The 21,611-nt window shown below is 40.3% G+C and overlaps 1 protein-coding gene and 1 long non-coding RNA gene across 15 annotated transcripts in view; both read right to left on the minus strand.

Moving 5' to 3' along the window:
* LMO7 (LIM domain 7) overlaps positions 1 to 21,611 on the minus strand; it is a 144,569-nt gene that overhangs the window by 114,031 nt on the left and 8,927 nt on the right. The window lies entirely within an intron of this gene.
* On the minus strand, positions 12,345 to 14,032 carry LOC135173865 (uncharacterized). Its single transcript, XR_010301458.1, has 2 exons — positions 13,929 to 14,032; positions 12,345 to 12,872 (listed from the first exon to the last, which is right to left on the minus strand). It is a non-coding gene; the product is annotated as an uncharacterized LOC135173865 (long non-coding RNA).

Below are 21,611 nucleotides of genomic sequence, written 5' to 3' on the forward strand. Positions count from 1 at the left end.
TTAACTTTATGGTCCTGAAGGCACCACCCAGCTTCAAACTGACACACTCTTCATTTATGAAGCATGTTCAGACGGCTGCTGTGCACAAGCTTGAACTCACAAGTGACAAAACCTTTGCTTGGGTAAAACCCCTTTGGTGTTGCAGCAAACATCCCAGCCATAGCTACTACTACTAGATTGCTGAAGGTCAAGTAGAAGAAAAGAGCAGCTCATTTTGAAGGAAGCAGTATCAGTCTCCCTGAATTTTGGGCTCTGCTAATATATCACTTTATGTGGAGAAAGAGTAAGCATTCCTATCTTACACCCACAAGAAAACGCTGCTAGCATTTCACCTCTGACAGCAAGAAGTACACCAGGTATAAAGCGGCCAGGGTCACAGAAGGAACTGCACTGCTATCATCCCTTCCAATCACAATTTCATTCATGGTCCAACAATCTCCTGAGAGGTCAATGAGTGCTCAAGAAGCTGGTACCCACAGAGGCTTTTCCAGCTGTCCAGCAATGAACTTACATTATGTAGTCTCAGAACTTCACAGGAGTCAAGAGCAAGGCATGGATTTCTACAAAACAAAACTCCTCATTCAGGCATCTTATTGCTAAATGCCAGGACAGACATGATTCCATGAAGGAAAAGAACTGAAGTGCCTGGAAACAGCAAGAAGCTGTATAAATCTAACTGTACAGCAAAAGTAAGAAGGGTGAAAGAAGTGAATATTTCTGCCCTTGATGACTTATGACCATGTGAATGTTCCCCTTTATATCCATAATTGTGATGTTTTTCATTTGGAGTAATTCCCACTCTATTGCTCAATGCAAAACTGTGCTCTCCTGTTTAATCCCATACCCCAAATCTCATGGCATTATTTCATTTCAGAGTATGTGGAAATTTTTCAACCTTCAGCCAAAAATGCCTTTAATAACAAAAAAGAATAAACATTTATGAAAGGAAATGGTTGATTATTGAAAAAGTCTTACTGTCATTTTCTATCATCACCATAATGATGGGGTCTTATTGTGGTATGCCTTCTGGACAGACATGCCAAGACTCCTGAAAAAAAAACCCAAACATTCAACCACATTGCTACAAAGATGAAGAAAAATCATGAATAAAGGGGAAGCAAGAAAGGACATGATCATTGGTGTGGTAGGTGTAGGAAACACTGATCTCTGCTCATCAGCTGGTTACACTGTTTTTTTCAGTTCTTCTGTCAAATGGCATATCAAAACGAAATCTGAACAAGGGAAATGAAGTTTTTCTTGTAATATGTAAAACAGTCCTTGAGTTACAGGGACAGTACTGCAGAAAGCAAGGACAAGCATTTGGGGTCAGTTCAGTTGAGCTTCTCCTCCCCACAAACATAACCATCCCACAGAACAGCAAGATTTTATAGGGTTGGTGGTACAGCACAATCACAAAAGAAAACCATGATCTTCCTGCTGTCCTGAAATGACACAGAGCCTCCTCTCCCACTGTCTCACTCCTACCCATACTAAGGGTTTGCATTTAGAAAGTATACTGCAATCATCCAGATAACTCTGTGCTTTAATACAGCACTAAAATACCCACAAATACAAACAAAAAACAACAGCAAAGAGCATCTCAATAAAGAAAAAAGGAAATAAACACCCAAACAAACCCACAAAACAAACCCCAAAGCCACTACACAACAACGAGAAGCATCATCTCCATGTAACTCCCTTGACACATCTCACCATCTCTTTCCAGCTGCAAAACAACATGACAACTGAGTCAGTCATTCCAAAGGCTGAGGAAGGGCACCACAAGGGTAGAGACACGGAACACTGGAGATGAAAGAGGGCTAATGGTTGGACTTCGTGCAGATTCTTGAGAGTCTTAACATACCCAAAGATTCATTGATTCAGCACCCTGACAGCCAAGCGGTACTTACATAATGGGATGGTTGGCCATGCACTCTCAGAAAGAACTTCAAGTTCAGACAATAATAATCATAAGAAAAAACAACACTGAAAGCCACTTTGTAAAGTCTGTCTATACCTTTGTTTTTGCTGAAGGAGGGAAACAAAGTCTAAGGCACCTGCACTTCAGTTTCAGGTGAACAAGAAAAAAATGTAATTTATTGGATAGGGCTGGGTGATAGATTGGACCAGATGATCTTGGAGGTCTTTTCCAACCTGGTTGATTCTACAATATTTTTTTTAAAACTACTTTAAATTAAAATAGAGATATTATTTGAAATACTGACAGATAAAATGTTAGTGCTACTAAAATCACATCTGTTTAGGAAAAATGTGAAGAAAGGATTAAAGGAAAGACAAACTCTGACATCTTTCTTGTACAGGTACTAAAAATCACTTTTGTCTAACATTTTAATCTACGTTTTTGTATTCATTAAGTACTGTATCCACTTCACTGTAATTGAATCTTTATAACACAGAAACAACTAGGTTGGAAGAGACCTCCAAGATCATCACACCCAACCTATCACCTAGCCCTATCCAGTTAACTAGACCATGGCACTAAGTGCTTCATCCAGTCTTTTCTTGAACACCCCCAGGAACAGTGACTCCACCACCTCCCTGGGAAGCCCATTCCAATGCCAATCACTCTCTCTGGAAAGAACTTCCTCCTAACATCCAGCCTACACCTCTCCTGGCACAACTTGAGACTTTGTTCCCTTGTTCTGTTGCTGGTTGCCTGGCAGCAGAGCCCAACCCCACCTGGTTACAACCTCCCTTCAGGTAATTGCAGATAGCAATGAGGTCTGCCCTGAGCCTCCTCTTCTCCAAGCTAAACTACCCCAGCTCTCTCAGCCTCTCCTCATAGAGCTGTGCTCCAGGCCTCACCAGCTTTGTCACCTTTTTCATTCAGAACAGAAGATAAGCTATTAAAAACCAAAACAAAACCCAAAAATTTCTATTGCTTGTATTTAAATTTATAGCTCAGTTTTACTGCTACTGTAATTCTAGATCACAGAGTATATACTGCAAGTTTCAATAAAGACTTCCATTTCCTTAGCATTTATTTTTATAGGAAAGACCTTGAAGAAAGCACTATCTTTGCTTACACTGATTACAAAAAATATGCTAAAAGTCTGCTGGTATTTTCAAGTGGGTCTCTGTTGGGATTATTCACGTATGGAAGTGACAGAGAGATATCAAATTATGTGGCTGAACCAAGAGCACACTTCTGCCCTGGATTACAGTTATGTCTTACAAATCAATTGCTTTGATCTTGGTTGTATTTAATACTTAGATCTTTCATAGCCTTTACACATGTGGTTCTCGGGAGAGCAGTGCCAGTGCCATGAGTGAACCAGGGATCTACAAGGTCACAAAACTACATTCAGTAGTAGGAGGAAAAAGGCATCAAAGCATACGCACACCAGGGGAACACTTTAGGTACAGTTGCTTTTGCCTGTCTATCAAGACTATTTCTGCATGGAAATAATTTATGTTTATTATGAGTGATTGGTCAGTCTTTTCTCATGTTTCAGGTTTCACTGGAAGGAGTACTTCGAGCAGCATACACACTGAGACATGGCTTCAGTCAGCTCCAGTAAAACACATTCACCCACACCCCACCTTTCTCCCTTACACATACATATATACACACATGGACACACAGGGGGTTTGTAAAATCCACAGCCCGCTCACCACATCTTCCCTCCTATTTCCATATCCCCTGACATTATCTCCTACGCCCACAGTGTTGATGACCCATTTCATCAGGTTTATTTAGCTCGTTAACAAGGCAAAAGATGGACAGTAAATAAACTGTACAGAAATGAACATTTAACAAGGTCAAAAGACACCATAAAGGCAATTAGTGTCACAAACAGAGACTGAAGAAAATAGTAATGACATCACTTCCCAGTAAACTATGTCACTTGGCATTAACTGCAGCACTTAAATGACAGCATTTAGAAACTTTAATACTATTCAGCAGCAGTTAAGTAGAAATAAATCATGATGTGGAAGTCACTGGAATTAATGCTGACTTCGGTAGCAGAAATATTACACTTTTCTCTGGAGCTGGAATAATTCAGGAAGAAAAGAACTCCATGGGTATCATCTGTTCAAATCAAAATAAAAGCAAGACTGTAGAGCACTTGAATCCTATTGTGTTTATTAGCTTCATGGGTTTGTTTTGAACATTTTACTTTCGAGATAGGGCAGAGGGAGTCAGAGAAGCTGCAACACCAGTAAAAGGAAATGGTATATTGGGGGTTCATTTTTTTTATTTTTTTGTTTTGGTGAGTTTGCCCCCCCCCCCCTTTTTTTTTTTTAATCTGAAGTGTAAAGGAATATAAATACATACGAACAATTATATTGGAGTATTTGAAATACACTGCATGTGCACCAAGTTACTTACTAATATGGGGGTGAGACTTCTGAAGGCACCATTTCCCGGCGCTCGTACTGCGTTACAAGTAATGAGCTCCTGTATTACAGCGTTGGACAGCGGAGGACACTGCCACTGCTTTGCAGCACCATCTAATGAGACGCCAGCTACAACATATGACCAGAGGCTCCGTGCTTACACATAGTCCCTGTCTTTTAACAGGAGATGAAAGAAATTGCCTCTGGCAAAGACACTAAAAACTGCAGTCAGAAGAGGAAGGATGGCTATGAAGGAAATTGAAGTCCAAGGGAGTAGCAAAATGAGTGAGCACTACAGGAAGCAGAGTATCAGTCTGGGCAACAGAATAAGGAAGGTTAGGTTTAGTAGGTATTGCTAACCAACTCTTGCTTCATTAGGTTTTTGAGGACTTCTGTGCCCTTTTAAATAGAATCACAGAAGGGTCCATGCTCAAAGGGACTTCCAAAGGTTATCTACTTTACCCCCACACCCCCTGCCACAGTCAGCAGGTACATCCTCAACTAAGTTGCCCAGAGCCTCACTGAGCCTCACCTTGAACACCTCTGTGATATAGAAAAGATTTAAATAGAAATTAATATTTTATCAGCGTTGCAAGTTACAGAAGTCCCTTTTTGAGAACTATGATGTGAACATGGTCTTGTGTCTGATGACACATCTTATAGGTTTTCATGAGATCATCTCCCAGCTACATCTCCTTCAAGACACTTCCATCAGCTCACAGAGCACACATGGTACCACTCTGAACAGTGACCTGCTATTCACCTGTTATTCCTAATTATACACATTACCCCCAACCCATCTCAAGGTAAGGTCTTTACTGCTTGAGATGTTTGCCTTTACAGAAAAACATTACTAACATAAATCAAGGATGAGGCTACCAATTACCTCAAAAATCAGGTCTTAATCCTACTTAAGGACTAAAGAACACATGAAAAGGCCCTTGTGTGCCACACTGTCCTGTCATGTTTTCCCCATCTGAACATTATGGCCTAGTCATTTAAGTATTTTCTAAGTCAAATACACCACCACTAAACTCTTACTCTCCATGGAACTCTTCTGCATGGTTTGCAAAACCACAGGTAGAAGTAGTGTTAGAAGCTGTAAATGTCCTAAGTGGCTTCACACATGGATAACTGCTGCACTTCAATTAAAGAGCTCAGGTGAGGTGTACAGAAGACAGATTGTGGTCCAGAAAGGAAGCCACAAGAGGCAACTGCTGCTCTTCCAAACTCTTCCAAGGCTTCCTTTTTCCGGTCTTTTCTCTTTGACATCATCACTGGCTGCTCCACTTCTGATCTGGGCCAAACCCAATGCATTACTCAACCACCTCCAGTGTGACACTTCCTCCAGCCATTTTATTGCTCCTCTGCAAATGCAGCTTTATTTAATTACGTAAAAGGCCAAACTGGTTTGACAGAGCACTTGCCTCCTCACCTGGGTGTGTTTAGAGGAGCCCAAGATAAGACTGACTGTCACAGCAGCTACACAGGGTTGCTATGTACACTGCCCAGAGGTAGGGTTTAATTACTAGTCAAAAGCAGCCACTGCCTCCTTTATTACAGCAGGCAATTATAAAGTGCATCTATTTACTATTACATCCTTGCAGAAATGTTCATGATTCTTTGCAAACAATTCCATAACCTGCAAGGGAGAGGTGGAAAATTAGCCCACAGTTTCCAAGTTTCCATATTTAATCCATTAAGCATTAAAAATGCAAATCCTCCATATCAAATTTCTAAAAATACAATTAGAAAATCCCCTTTGTGGAAAAAAAAAAAAGTAATTATTTTCCTCTAGGGGAAAAACGACAATGACAATGGGACATTGAATAATTTATCTGCCAATGGCTGATACATCCTTTTGCAAAGAGAGACACTGACAAGTCGCGTAGAAAAAAACAGAGAGGATCCAACATCGTACCAAAAAACGTTCCATGCAGATCTATGAAAGAAGTCTTAGAAGACTGCTCCGATCCATTCATTTAGCATTATTATGCTCATACATTGTAACCACAGAAAACATGTGGGGTTTGGATTATAAAACACATCCATGTACTTTGGGCATCTTGCCGTCTCTAGCTTAACATAGTTTTGTCTTTAAAAATAACAATGCATTAAAATGGAGAAATTTTCTTCTGCCTCAGGCAAGATGCCTCAAGCATTTCAGGTTTGAGCCACAATGGTTTCTATGCCTAGCTGCCTTCCAGAGCATGCAGACTTAAAGGATGTCTGAAGTTTTGCCAACCAACTGAGACAAAGCAAAGGCTTCCCCCAATTTAAACATTTTGCTCCATACATATTGCATGAAGTTGTGACAGATCAAGCACCAGAAATTGGCATATGATTTTCTATATGAAAATGTTTACTGTTTTATTTACAGCTCAGTAGAGCAGTTGAAGAAACTTTTCCTACCTTAGCAAAATAAAACAAACCTCAAAACTGGGAAGTCTTTTTAAAAACCAGATCACAGAAGAACAATATCTATGTGTTTCAATCACAGAAGAATTATATCTTTTAGGGGAGAAAGGAATGTATCTGTATCGTTGATGTTTTCTCCCATATAATATTTTTTTTTTCCAGGACTAAAACAAAATTTTGGCTTTTATTGGACATGTGTTCTCTTAAATACTTAGAACAAAAAGCTAGATGAAACTTCAGCTTGAAGAACTCAAGCATCACTTGCCTAACATTTACAAACTAACAAAGGAATTCTCTGATCAAGTTAAACTCTTGGTCTGATGGGACCTGTACAGGGTATGGCAGCACATTTGCAGGGCGGGGAGGGAACATACCAGTACTTTCATATTTAGAGTAGGGGAGTAGAATTCTTCTCTATAATTAAATAGCAAAAAAACACAGAGAGAGCAATACATATTTTGATAAACGGTTCTCTTGCATCAGAAATCATTACACAAGGGAGAAATGTCACCCCACCATTTCCTCCTGTCCCCACATGCCAATTCTTTCAAATGTCTGTTTGCTGAAAGATGTCCTTGTAATATACAGGAAGATAAGGAAGCACACACCTACAAAAAGCTGGACACGAGTCCAGTCGTGCTAAATCCAAAGTGTTAAATCTAAACAGTATCTTTTTAATTAAACCGTGTCACCATGAAAACGCCATTAAAAACTCCTATCTTACACCAGCCAACATTCTCAAAGACTGGTTCTCCAGTTTGAGAGTCTGCACTCAAATCAGGTATGAATTCAAACAGAATCCCAGTGTCACTACAAAATCAACCTCATATATCTGCTGACGTATTCTGACCTCTGCTGTTGTGAAGTGGAATTTATTGTGACTTGTAAAAAAAGTATTTCTTTGAAATACTGTCTTCAGCTGAATAAAATCCTCCAATATCTGCAGTTATCTTGAGTTAATTAATGCTGGGAAAATAATGTCAGGTGCACAAAAGCAGTGCAGTCAAGCTTCCCCCCCCTCCCCCCCCCCCATGTTCCTATCATTTTATCATTTATCATAAGGTGCATGTTTGACTGTTACATAGGAAATATTTACTCTGTTCTTTTGATCTGACACCATCACATGACACCAAACTGTCCAAGTCTCAGTTTCTCTGAGAACACATTGTGTTAGCCTTTTTATGACAGATACCAGCAAACACACCAAGCACAACGACAACAATGTACAGGCTTAGCACTAATCTGAAACTGTTCAAATGACAAGTTTTAAGTAGCAGCCTTTTTTTCCTATCATCTCTCCTGATTAAATTTTATTTTCACTACTAAAATATTCTACAGTAGACTAGTGAGCTCTCTTAATTTTGTACAAGTCTAGGACTCTAAACTGATTTTGACAGTACTGGTTAGTAAAGAAATCATATTCTAAATGTCCTGTACTTCAACATCAGTAAGAAAGTAAATCCAAATAACTGTATTAGTTGGCAAGAATTTGAAGGCAGCAAAGCACAACTTTTTAAGTGAAAGGTAGACTCAAGAGGGGAACAAGTGAGGCATCCATTAAAATGCTATACTTCTAAGCCTCTCTCCTTCCTTCCTGCAAAAGAAGTCTCCTCTCAGACCTTGATCTTGAAGATGAAGGCACGGACCTTTACTGAACTTATCACAAATGCTCAAAGTGCATTTACTCTTCCTTTCCCATCATGACACCTGACAAACTTCAAAATAAGGCTGCAGCTAGAGCTTGCACTATTTCCGACAGACTTACTGAATTCCCGTGGTGTGAGAGATTGTAAAGTATTTGATCAATTATTTATAAACAGTGAGAATTCAAGACTGTGCCTCCTAGTCAGACAACGCTTCTGACTAAGGAACAGAAAGGCAGCAGCACAGTGCCCAATGAATGTTTTAGCACCAAATGCTCTTTTTATCCTCATGTTTAACTAAGAAAAGATCACCCTGATGCCAAGAGCCTACCTCTTCCAGAACTACAAGCAGGAAATAGTCTCCTTCAGGTCTTTGCCAACATTTTCTCCTTCTAAAAAATAATTTTTAAAAAAAGAAAAAAAGGTACTATTTTCACTGAAACTATATTATTTTCCCTTTTATTTGCATTGTCATGCATAGAGTTAAGTGATTGATTTTTTTTTTAACCACTGAAGATTTTGTGAAATTTGGCCTTAACAACTCTGTTGGAATAAAAGCAGGAAATGCAAGCACCTAACATGAATAAACCACTGAATCTTAAAGGATTCTGAATGCTAACCAGCATCATTAAAACTCAGCACAGAACCTTACTCTACCACACACACGTCCAGGAGGCTACCTATTAGCTTATGCACATATGCTTTGTTCCAGTAACCACCCTCATGTTACTCTTTGCTTTCAACTGCAACCACCACCTGCTAGAAAACAAAAAATACCACCCCCCCCAAACATTAGTGCAAGATCAGTAACATCAGACTTAGTAACTCCAATATCTAGACTATCAGCAAGGATGCAAAGCAATGGGTTTTACAAACAAGTCCTCTTTAGTTTTTAACATTAGAATTGATACTATAAAATATGGAACTACTCTAAATAAGGCATATCAAGACAGCTCAGCTTCTCAAATATTTCATCAATGAAGACAACAGTTCTGTAGTTGATCTATAGAGGCTAAGCAGCAATACCTTGCTAATGGCCTCAAACTTTGTTTTAAATGCCACTGAAGAATCTGCTAGTTGTTGAATCAAATCAGTAAAGTACTATAGTTAATTTTGTATTCTTTCATGTGATGAGAAACTGAATAGCCAAAACCAAACAGTAATATGACTAAACAGGAACCAAATAGGAAAGACAGAAGAGAACAAAATTCACATTGCTAGCATAAAAAGCATCAGGCAAGTTAAAGGGAGAAAAGTAACTTAAGACAGGATACAGAAGAAATGCTATGGCTATGACAGCAGAAGAATAAAAAGTGAGAATAAATAGTGATGAGATGGTTATGATGTTCATCTGAAGAGCTGTCAGGTTCTTCAAAGAAGTCTGGAACTGTGAAAACAACCATTGAGAGTGTTGAAGATGGCAAAGTCTTGAAGAGTTTGCTCAAAGTTGTTCTGTGTTCCAGAGCATGCTCTAAGCCATCAGCAATTATCTTCAACTCAAAGGGCTGAAAAGGTCATATTGACTGAGAAATTACAGAACCCTTTTGGAGATGTGATGACATAAGTAGAAAGTCGAGTAAGAACTAGAAAAACATTCACTGTTCTAAACAACTTCAGTGTCTAGAAGACTATTAAATGTTGCTGATTCACCACCATCAAGCCACAGCTGTTCAGAAGGGAGATAACACTTCCGTTAGAGAAATCACATACATTTAGGTCTTCCTGCTTTTGTAAACTAGTGTGATGCACAAGAAGAAAAGCAGTAAGCGGGCTGCAGATGGTCTTAAAGGCTGCAATTAGCAAAAACAGTCTTTCTGTTTTATTTAAAGACAAGCAGATTGTGGAAATACAGTCCAGGAAAGGAGATTAAAAATCCATTATGTGATGGTGGGAAGCTGTTCACACACATATAAAAAGCAGGTTTCTAAGAAGTAATATCGGATTAGACTAAGGTTCTAAACTGGACACAAGAGAACATATTTCCAATTCCAGTACCTTTTGGTGTGGTCTTTATGGAACTAGGTGATGGACCACAACCACATTATTTAGAAATCCAAGCTGTGACATTGCATGAGTATTCAGAAAGAATTGGAGAATTCACTGTTTAAGTCCTAAATTGGACTACTTCTCTCAAGTCCAGCAAGAGAAAATTCCTGAGTAGCTTAGTTATTTTTTTTCCTTAAAAACAGGGTGAATTAGGATATTGCTGTGTCTCTCAAAACAGTGTTAAAACAAACAAAAACAAAAACCACCACCAAAGGAAAAAAAACAACAACCAATACCCTAACCCCCTCCCCCTAAAACCCCACAAACCAACCAACCAACCCACCCACCCTCCCTCAGACCTTGTCCCAGTCTGGAGGGGTCCCACGTATGGGAGGTTCAGATTTTCGGGCACAGAATTAAGACAAAAATGGCGTCAAACGCATAGGCGCATTTTATTGTGCACACACATGAGGGCAGGGAGCAATGAGGAGAGGGAAAGAGAAAGAGAGATGGGGGAGGAAGGAGAAAGGAAAGAAAAGAAAGAAAAGCCCCCATGCAGAGGGAAGGAAGGTCACCCTGGAGTCAATCGGCATCCTGAAAGACAGTTTGAAGAGAGTAAGTGGCGAGCACTCCATCTGCAGGATGGAGCTTCTCTCCTTTTCCCTGGCTGCCTCATTGAATATGCAGGTTTTCCTGAAAATCTGTCATGGAGGGCCTGTAGGCCCAAAAATAGGCTTATTTAAGCCTTGCCCTGCTTGGACATGTTTTTCTGCCCAAACCAGAGGTAAACACATTAAATGGATAAGAGGGGCACAACAGCCTTGGTGCCACAAAGTCTGGCCTGCCAGGACCCTTGGTTGTAAACATGTTGCATAAGCCCCCACACACCCAGTTCGTGCTTCCCTGGTGTAAGCCCATGTGATTTCCATATTTGGGGAAAGTCCAGGCAAGTGGCATTCACCTACTATGGTAAGGTTTGGCTGACTGTCAACCTGATTGGTCATTCTAGTGGCTAAGGGGCCATTAATCTCAGCCCACATTCAATAAATAGGGGTACACAGGTAAACAACGTGCTCGGATTCCATTTTCACGCTCAGACCCTCATGCTCTGACCCACTCGCAGCTCAGACTCCCTGCATAGCTCTGACATGCAGCTTGGACTCCCCCGTATAGCTCGGACCCTGCACATTGATTGCCTGCCTGCGTATTTAGTTGCAGAGCTCACTCAAGCATGCCTATATATATATATACGGAGCGCAGACTCCCAGCAGCCATGCACACCTTGCACGCCTGCTGCGTTATGATTGCCTGGTGTGCGCCACTGCCACCATGCTACCAGGAGCAGACTCTGAATTGTCTGCATGTGATCGGCCTGTCTGGCCAGCTTTAGACCGTGCCGAGACTGCACGACATCCCTCTGCACCTGAGATCCTGCCTGCCTAGCAATCCCTGGACAGAGCGTCCAGAAGCAGCCAGGAGACAAGGGCAGAGATTGCATCCTTCACCTGGAGAACAAGGTCAGAGACCACCATTTCCCCAGAAACTGGGAAGATTCATCCTTTCCCCTTAAGCCAGGAGGATTCCAGCCTCAAAGTCCACAGGCAAAGCTCCCCTGAAGTTTGGACGCTAGTAATAGGCTGTGACATAGCCCCAGAGGGTGATTGATAATTTATAAGAGTTGTAAGTGAATGCTCTAATGCCTCTGTAATATTTGTCGCCTCTGCCATAGAGCAGAATCAGATTCCAGCCTGCTCTGCTGGGCAAATAGCATATAGCATATTTGCCACGGGGAAAAATCCTCTGTTTATAGTTTGAGTGTTTGCTAGTTATTAACAAGTTATTAATAAGTTACTGTAGATATTTATCCTAGAATGTTTTCATAACTGTGTAGAATCCATTTTAATATTAATACACAGTGGTTGGGTGTGGCCAGAGTTCAGAATATTGAGTTTAATAAATATATATTTTTATAGAATATTATCTCGCCTCAATTAATTTCTCCCCTCCGCCAAAACTGGCATAGGCAGCAAAATACCCCTCAGCAACAAAATCATTTAGCATTTTCCAGGAATGAGTTGCTTAGCCAGGCCTGCTGTCCAGTGGTATTGGGCATGCTTGGTACAGTAGGGGGTTTCCATGATTAAGCCCCCCTTGTCCATCCGGTTTCTCTGAAGTGATTGCTGCTGTTGACAAATCAGGAGATGCCAGACTGTGGTCGGCTCAGAATCAGCATCACCTGTCACAACAGGAAGCCTTTGCCTCCTATGTGTGTTAAGAGACTGGAGATCAGTTCCAGGTGTGGTGGTCCAGAGTGGTGGTCTTTCAGTCCATTCAAGCTCAGCAGACAGGCAGGTGGTCCCATGGTAGCATGCACAGGCTCACTCTGCATTCCTTGGCTGGTTTCTTGTCCAGTTTTTGCATATTGGGGAGCTCGTGGGGATCCAAGCTCATGCAAGAGGGGATCTTTGGGACAGCAAGTACAAACAGGATGCTCACTTAGCACTTCTCAGAAACCTAGCTCAAAACATTTTTTTTTCTGAGATGTTGGGACATGTTGTTTATCTCAGTCTCTGACAGACCTGACCCTCAGTTTGTAGTCAGTCACCCCCACACTCTTTAAGTGGCACTGCCTTAAGTTGTTAATTAGCAGTCTGTATTGGGCTGTCCTGCTCTTAGTATGGGTTGTCCTGCTCTTAGTATGGTATGTGCAATTGCATGTACTACACTTCAGGACATGACAGAAAAGAGGCTTAGTTGTTATGAGGACTAGTTCTTCCTAGAGAAGAGACGCAGCTGCCAGGGAACATTATTTTACGAGTCTATCAACACTGTACTAAGTACAAGCAACAAAGACTGTCACATAGCAGGAAAGAAAAATTAGCCATAAAAGTTATGTACTACATACCAGTTTGGCAGTTCTTAAGAGGTTAAAAAGAATACATGCCAGGAATGGTCTATGTATAAGAATATCCAGTCCTACAAGAGAGTAGTCATGAACTACATGACCTCTGAGCTCCTTCCAGCCATATATGCAATTTCCACATGAAAGAGGTTATTACTCAGTCTCATCATCTGAATACCAAACCAAGGGAAAATTTTGGTTAAGCATGTATGTATCTGCAGGACTTAGGGCATAAAAAGAACAAAGTGAGTTTTGTGGGGACTTCTGGTATTGTTTTGGAAATAAGGTCCTTCACAGCAACTGCTCAAAACTCACCATAACTGAGACACAAAATATTTCTGCGCATATGTCAGTTTATTTTCAGTTGCATGCTCTAAGTTTCAAGTCAGCATTTCAAATTTGTAATGCCTATTAAGAGCTGACGTTATAAAACAACAAAAAACTAGAACACTATGGACTGTAACTCTAATGTTAAGGTAAAAGCTGTATTAGAATTTCAAGTCTAAAGGTACTGGTTGCATCCAGTTTATGCTAATGAATACCGTTCTCAAAATAAATTCCTCTGCATAGCCTGTTAACTCTTATTGCTTGCTGAGGATGAGGAAGAAGGGACTGACCGGTCTTCATGTGCAAAGTTATTAGCATTCCATTGCTCTAAGAAGGTCTTGCTGGTCCAGCTGTGCTCCTCTAGTGGCCTGGTACCCTGGAACCATCGGAGGCTCCTGTAGAGAGGTAAGAGAGTGCAACATGGTGGTGCTGAGGATACCCATGCACTGTTAGTACTTTCTACATTTCTACACTGACAAAGTTCTGGCTTCTCTTTCCTTGACGGAGAATTGTCTTGCTCTAACAAAGACGAATGACCTACAAGCTCTGAAGGACAAAGAGCTCCTTCTGGGCACCTCCAATGCACACAATTAGATGGGAATTGAATGAGTACCAGCAGAGAGAATAGCTACAGCTACTGCAGTATTTTATTTGAAGAACTTCCAAAAACCACATGAGAAAAATAACAGAAACTTTTTTCTTTCTTTCTTTTTAATGGGAACATTCTAAGTAAAAGCAGGTCTGGACTTCACTACACAGCTTTTGGTCACAGGTGCTGCATGAATACACCCGCTTAAGGCATCATTTTAGCTATACACACACCAAAAAAAAAAAAAAAAAAAAAAAAAAGCACCACACAAAAAAACAAACAAACCAAAAACCTAGAAACCAACCAACACCAAGACACCACTAGACAGAAATCCACTTACATCCCAAACCCCTGTTTTTTTGCCACCTCAGGAAAGAAGATTCAAACAATGACACAGTCTTGCTGCCAGAGGAAGAAACAAGACCAAAATGGAGAACGCTGTAAGACGTGCTTTTCCTTTCTGCCCAATCCCCTCTAGCATGCACAGCAGCATCCAGCACAGCACTCACATAAGCTTGCCCCACGATGGCAGTGAGAAAATGACTTTAGCTATACTTTGGTCTCCTGTCTTTGCCTGTATGTCTAGTACCAGTCTAACCCCACGTCCACTGCTGCTTATTCCATCTCCCCCTGGAAAAATGTATTCCACATTATCTGAGAACAGCTTCCTCTGGAATGAAAGATTTCCCTTATAAACACTGTAATGGTAAGCTGAAAATCTCTGGAAAATGTCTTCTGAATCCTTAGGAAGTTACAATACCCTGTGATCATATCTGACAATTTTGTATGAAGTGAAACTCAATTAAGCAGTAAAATTTGCTGGCTCAAGTTTTTGTGAGAAAATTTCTGATATCAATATTTCTAAAAAAAATCCTAAACAAATGATGAAACGGAGCAAATAAAACCACATGTGAAAAATACTAGGGCAGAAAATTCTTAGTGTCTCTATTTTGAAAACATCATAAAATGTGCAATGCAAAAACACGTAACAGTGCTTCAGATAAACAGAAAATAACCAATGTAAAACATCAACTCCTATGTCTTGATACTGTTTAATCACATAAATGAAACATTTGTGAAATACACAGCATCTGAAGGCTAAATATACTTTTTTCCCCAGTATGACATAGCGAGGCTATTTCAGGATGCTGGAATGCCATTAATTTGTGCCCCTTAGCTCAGCAATTTGTAAATGATTAGCTCTAGAGCACCAAAACAAAGTTAAGCATAAGTGTCCAGAGAAGGGCGACAAAGCTGGTGAGGCCTGGAGCACAGCTCTATGAGGAGAGACTGAGGGAGCTGGGGGTGTGCAGCCTGAAGAAGAGGAGGCTCAGGGCAGACCTCATTGCTGTCCACAACTACCTGAAGGGAGGTTGCAGTCAGGTGGGGTTGGGCTCGGCTGCCAGGCAACCAGCAACAGAACAAGGGGACACAGTCTCAAGCTGTGCTGGGAGAGGTCTAGGCTGGATGTTAGGAGGAAGTTCTTTCCAGAGAGAGTGATTGGCATTGGAATGGGCTGCCCAGGAAGGTAGTGGAGTTGCAATCCCTGGAGGTGTTCAAGAAAAGACTGGATGAAGCACTTAGGTCTGGTTGATTGGATAGGGCTAGATAATCTTGGAGGTCTCTTCCAATGTGGTTGATTCTATGATAGGCCCATTTCATCCAACAACTATCATTCAATTTTAACACAATTTCAATACCTAATGTCAAACCACAACGTATACTATTTATTGTAAAACTGAAAATGTAACCTGGTGTGCAATATATACCTACACGAAAACAACACCACCACCTTTTTTCCCCCCCTTCTTTTTTTCTCCTCCTTTTTTAGCCTAAAGCTTGGTCCTTTCAGTTCCTCATGATCTCAAACAAGTACTTATATTTGTGCTGATAATGAAACCCCTGAGGAGCAAGTTTAGCCTGAGATGTCACTGTCAAACCTTTTTCCTACAGCGTCAATAGCAAAGGAGGGAAAGAAGAACACGATTAAGCATAATGCTGTTTAAATATGTATTTTTCTGGTTGCAATAAATTCCTGCATTTAGCAGCAGTCTCACACCTTAAAGAGGGAAGAGATTTGCACTATCAGGTTCCTGTTTCTGTCTTCATAGGACCTAAGAGTCCTTGGCTATTTGTGTTCCATGGCAGGGGGCTGCACCAAGTGTTACAGGGATGTAGCACTTCTGTAGCTCTGGTTTCTGGAAAAGCCTCAAACTCTCAAGAAGTCCTAAGACTCTCCAAACAAGGCTAGAAATCAAATTATACCAGCTCTGAATGGGGCAGTAGACATTACTTGGCTTTTTTTAAACCTATTAAGAAGAACACACCTATGACTTCTCTTTTCATCCTGAGCAATTAATTCAAATTCAAAGCTTTGGTCTGACGCTTAAGGTCTTTTATTTTGTCCTAGGCTAGCCTTAAGGGAGCAGTGAAAGAAGGAACTACAAGTTACCTGCTCTTAAGTATCTATGGGGTACATTCGTTTCAAGTTCTTCAAGTTTGAGGAAAAAAAAAAAAGACCTGGATTTCAAAATTTCCTTAATTACTTGCTCTAACTTGACTTTAAGCAAGTTGAATCACTATGAAGAAACAGTAATTTAAAAAAATAAAATATTTCAGCATCAGATGATGTTTTAAAGTAGCAGCTTTAAAAATGTTTACCAACCCCCCCACTTCAAGCCACAGGCCCAACTGAAGCAAGCAGGAACATCTCAACTCAGAGCTGTTACAGCAGCCTCCCTGTGTAGTTCTACTTTTTGCTTAAGCACAAAACTGGGCTTCAAGAAGAGGTGAATAAATAAGCAGTGATCACACTGACATAACTCAGACTTGGGTAATCAGAGATTGAAGCACATGATAGCAAATAGTCCTGATACATGGTCCCACTTCTGGCCAGCTCCTCTCTGACTGCGGTCTCTGTCCTCATAACAGAGTGGACAGAAGAGTGCCTCTGACCCCCTCTACCTCCAACCAAAACATTTTCATCAGATAATTTTAATTCACACATATATGAGAAATATTTATGTAATAATTTTACAAATCTTCCTTATTCAAAAGGAAGTTAATTTCCATTTTGAGCAATTATCCAGAAGTTTCATAAGTTCCTATCCACCTAAAACAAACACTAATGAAGGAGGCTTTGCACTGAAGTGGTGAAACAACCTAAATCACTTCCATCACCTTAGAAAGGATATTTCAAGTTCCTTTTCCATAGAAAATGTTTTAATCACTGTCTCGAAATATCTTCTTTCAGTTTTGTGCTTAAACAAACAGTTGAACTACACAGGCAGGCTGCTGTAACAGCCTGAGTTAATATGTTCCCCCTCACTTCAGTTGGGTGATTTCCTAACTCAGATGGGTGCCACTAAAGCAATCAGTTTCTTTAACATCTGATGCAAATGACTGGAAATGAACGCTCACATCCACCAGCACACATACAAATGGAAATGAGCAAAAAGCAGCAATATGGTAATTCAACATGATGCTGAACTTAGTACAAACATCAGTAAAGGAAGTCAGCAGGAGATAGGAAGCAAGACAAATTCTGGGACTGTAGCATGAGTTGCAGCAGAAGAGCCTCATTACTATCTCCAAAACATAAAATCCTGCTCCATAGACTGTGGTTTGATCTGGAACAAAAACTCTATCTGCTAAAAAAAAAAAAACACCACACCTCCAACAAACCAAACCAAAAAAATCCACAGAAAAACTCCTCCAGCAATGAGTACACCTGAAAGTTGTTGCGGCAGACATTCAGTACGTTCAGTACTTAATGCCTTGAACCTTCTCCACCACAAATGTAATCTCTGCATAATTAAACAAATATTAGTAATTGAAAAGTACACAAAGTGATTTACTAAGGGGGTAATTAACAACTTCATTTCAGTATAGCAGCTGATTTTTAGTTGGCATTAAACCAACAGGAGCTTAAAAGAGCCTATTACACACAGGTAGGGTTCTGATTAACCTTGAAAGTTACTAGCTGGCAGTTTGATGTGGCCCACAGACTTCAAAGACTGCTTTCATAAGAAAGCAGGACAAAGGCAGAGAGGTCTTTATCATCTTTTAAGGTAAATAAGATATACAAATTCGCTACTTACTAGAGAGCTCATGTAAGGAAAAGACTGAACTTTGCATGAGCTTCATCAGTGTTTTAGGAACGCTAAATTACCCAGTTAGATTTTTTTTTCATTAGAAGATGACAGCAATTTGAAATACAACAGCAAGTGGTCCAGTAGCACAGGAGGACCCAGATAAAAAGTTTCTGCTACTTTGCTGTCAGCAGATGCTTGAGAGAACAGATCAGATTGCAATGGAATATAGGCCAAACTGTTTTCTAACACCTTAAATGAACCATTTGCAGCCTCCCACCCCGGGCACAGAGAGCTTAAATTCCATTAGTTTTCAACTACTCAGCCTTAACGATTCTTATTACCCTAGTCAGAGCCATACAGACAGATAGGCAAAACTGACAATCCCTAGTGCTAGAGGACCTGCACGTTAAGGTCTAATCACTAAATATGCACACTGCTGATAATTAGGCTGTGTAGAAACATAAGGTCTCCTCCTCACCAAAATTCACTGATGAAAACCCAACAAGGATATACAGCTTAAAATTAAGAGAGTGTGAAATGAAAAGTACAAACCTTTAAGTGGAAAGCTGCCTAACGTAATTTTCGCAATTACCATTTAATTTAAGAAGCAGATCAAAGAAGTGCATAATTTACATTCTCAAACATTAAGTTTTAAAGATCAAAGACCTCCAGCATTTCCAGACTGCATATATGTGAGCAACTTGGTTAGAGTAATGAATCTATGCAGAGAGAGAATATGAGCTGCTCATTTGTGCCACACAGCAGTTTCCCCATTGTCTAAGACTGTAACAAATGGTATCTGCAACAAGCATCAGCAGCAAGCACCCACCGACACTATGTAAATAGAAGCAAGGGGCTTCAAGGTATAAAATAGCATTATATCAGTTTTCTGAAAGCTACAGTATTCTCTCCCTGAAACTAGCCACTGCTTCAAAGATGTTTTTTCTCCACAACTCCACCCTGACAGTGCTGATTTAACAATGCTTATACCACACTCCAGAGGTCATTAAAGACTCCACTTCGTTGTAGTGTTTAAACAAAATTGTGTTTTCATGACATTTCTGTGGCTCCATTATGCCAAAAAGTTAAATACAGAGAAGTGCACTGAGTAAATACTCCAAAACACGCCGGTTTAATTCTACACAGAAAGGAAATATCAGCAGCAGAGATGATGTTTTAATGACCACTGGGAATTGCTGCAACAGACTCTGGTCAAATTTAGTGTAAAGTAGAAAGTGTCCTGGCACTTATATCCAGGAAACAATCAAATATTTAGTCCATACTGAAGACCATTTCTGAGCACCTCTCAAAAAAACACAGTTTAGAATTCAAGATTAAACTCAGATTTTTCCTGGCACAAACCCAGAGACTATCACAGCCATAAAACCTGTGCTTTAAAAAATCCAGTAAACAGGAGCTCATGGAAGCTGAGATGGCAGCCAAAACGTCTCTTACAAAGTTGAGGAACGCATCAATGCTACATGTTTAATGGCACAATGATATTCAGTACCCAACGGCCAGTGTTTCAAAAACATTCAATCTCCAGAGCCTTACTTATTGTATGCTGAGATACTCAATACACCATGCTGCCCATCAGAGCAGTCCCAAACACAGGATGGATTTTATATGCATCTTCACATTATCTATTTCCTTTCCAAATTACAGGATTATAACTTTTAAAAAGCAGATGGAAGGTGATACATAATGCAAATTTTTACACAGAAATTCTGAATCTTCTATTACTGTATTAGGTATCTAACACAGGAAAAGAAGAGGGCACATGAAATCCAAGTATCAAACTCGAAACAGGAAAGGATTTAAGGTAGCTTTCTCAAGAGAAGCTTCTCCAAGATAATTCTCATGGTAAGGATGTTATATTCTATAACTATAAAGCTCATCTAGAAGGACAAGCAGTCATTATACTTAAAATGGTTGAGGAACCTACGTATTATTAGTACTCGTGAGAAAGTCTTCCCAACAGACAGAAGTAGTTACATAGAAGCAAGTTCCATACAAAACAAAAAGGCCCTTCAGATGAAGGTATGAGCCGTGTCTGGCTGCAATTAACTCCTAGCAGACTAATCTGAAAGGATGTTTATGTTGAATAACACAGTAGAATATGTGGGTATTCCTGCCAGACCTAAAATGGCTCATGGATTTCTGCATGACAGCAGCCACACTGCTTTCAGTTCTCAGTCTACATCAGGTAGGTAGACACAATCAAAGCACTTACAAGTCTTAATCTACATCTATGCCAAAAAAAAAAAAAACAAAACAAAACCCAAAAAGCAAAAAACAAAAACCACTATGTGCAATTTAAGCTACACTATATGCCTTGGTAGATGAAAAACTTGGTGTATGTCACATCTACCTCCTCTAGCAGTCTGTAGTGGAGGGATCCTTCCCAAAGGGAAATAAATATATATCCACATACATTTCTTTACTTGAGTGGAGAGACATGTGCTGAGGTTGGGATGAGAAGGATCCAAAGATTCATATCTCTGCCGCAAATGCTCCCCCAGAGCAATGTCTGTTAAACAGAGCATGCACTAGGTTCAGCTGCTACCAAACTATGCAGTGGTGCAAGACTAAATGTAAGATGTGGCAAAGCTACAGCCACCGCTGGCTTAGGGATAACACTGAGGAAATTAAACAAAAAGCTCAACCAAAACCACCACCACACAACAAAAAACAACCAACAACAACAGCCCCCATCAACCAACCAACAACCAAGGTGAGGAAGACTGGCATACCTTTAAAAACAGCTAAGATGTACCAATACCCTTTCCATATTTCCCTGCCCAGTACCTGAAAGGTAGTGTGACATTAGAGAGGTCTTCTGCTGCCAGAGAGACACTTTCTTCTACCCCACCTCCTTGGCTGATGGCAGGGGAAAGAAAACAATCAGATGAGTCACTGCTGGAAATGTGCACGGCTGGATTGCATCTAACCCATCTACACACCAGACACAGGAAACCAAATTACTGCCAGCCTCCCAATCACATCTGTTTATATGCTGGAAAATGCTGCTCCAAACTTACTTTATTGCCCTGACTAGTAGATATGATGCTTTCAAGACACTTACCTGTACGCAAAGATCAAATCTTGTTGCTGAAAGGTGCATATTAAGTACTCTGTGTTCTCACCAAATTAACTGTTATCTTGAAAGCAAAAAATTACTTAATAGCATTATTCTTTTTAACTATGGCATATCCAAATAAGTTTAGGACAAGAACATTCACCTTTTTACTGCAATTTTCAAGGGGAGGCAGTTTTCACAAGGGAAGATC

This window comes from Pogoniulus pusillus, chromosome 3 (assembly GCF_015220805.1).
Source record: "Pogoniulus pusillus isolate bPogPus1 chromosome 3, bPogPus1.pri, whole genome shotgun sequence".
Lineage (NCBI taxonomy): Eukaryota > Metazoa > Chordata > Aves > Piciformes > Lybiidae > Pogoniulus > Pogoniulus pusillus.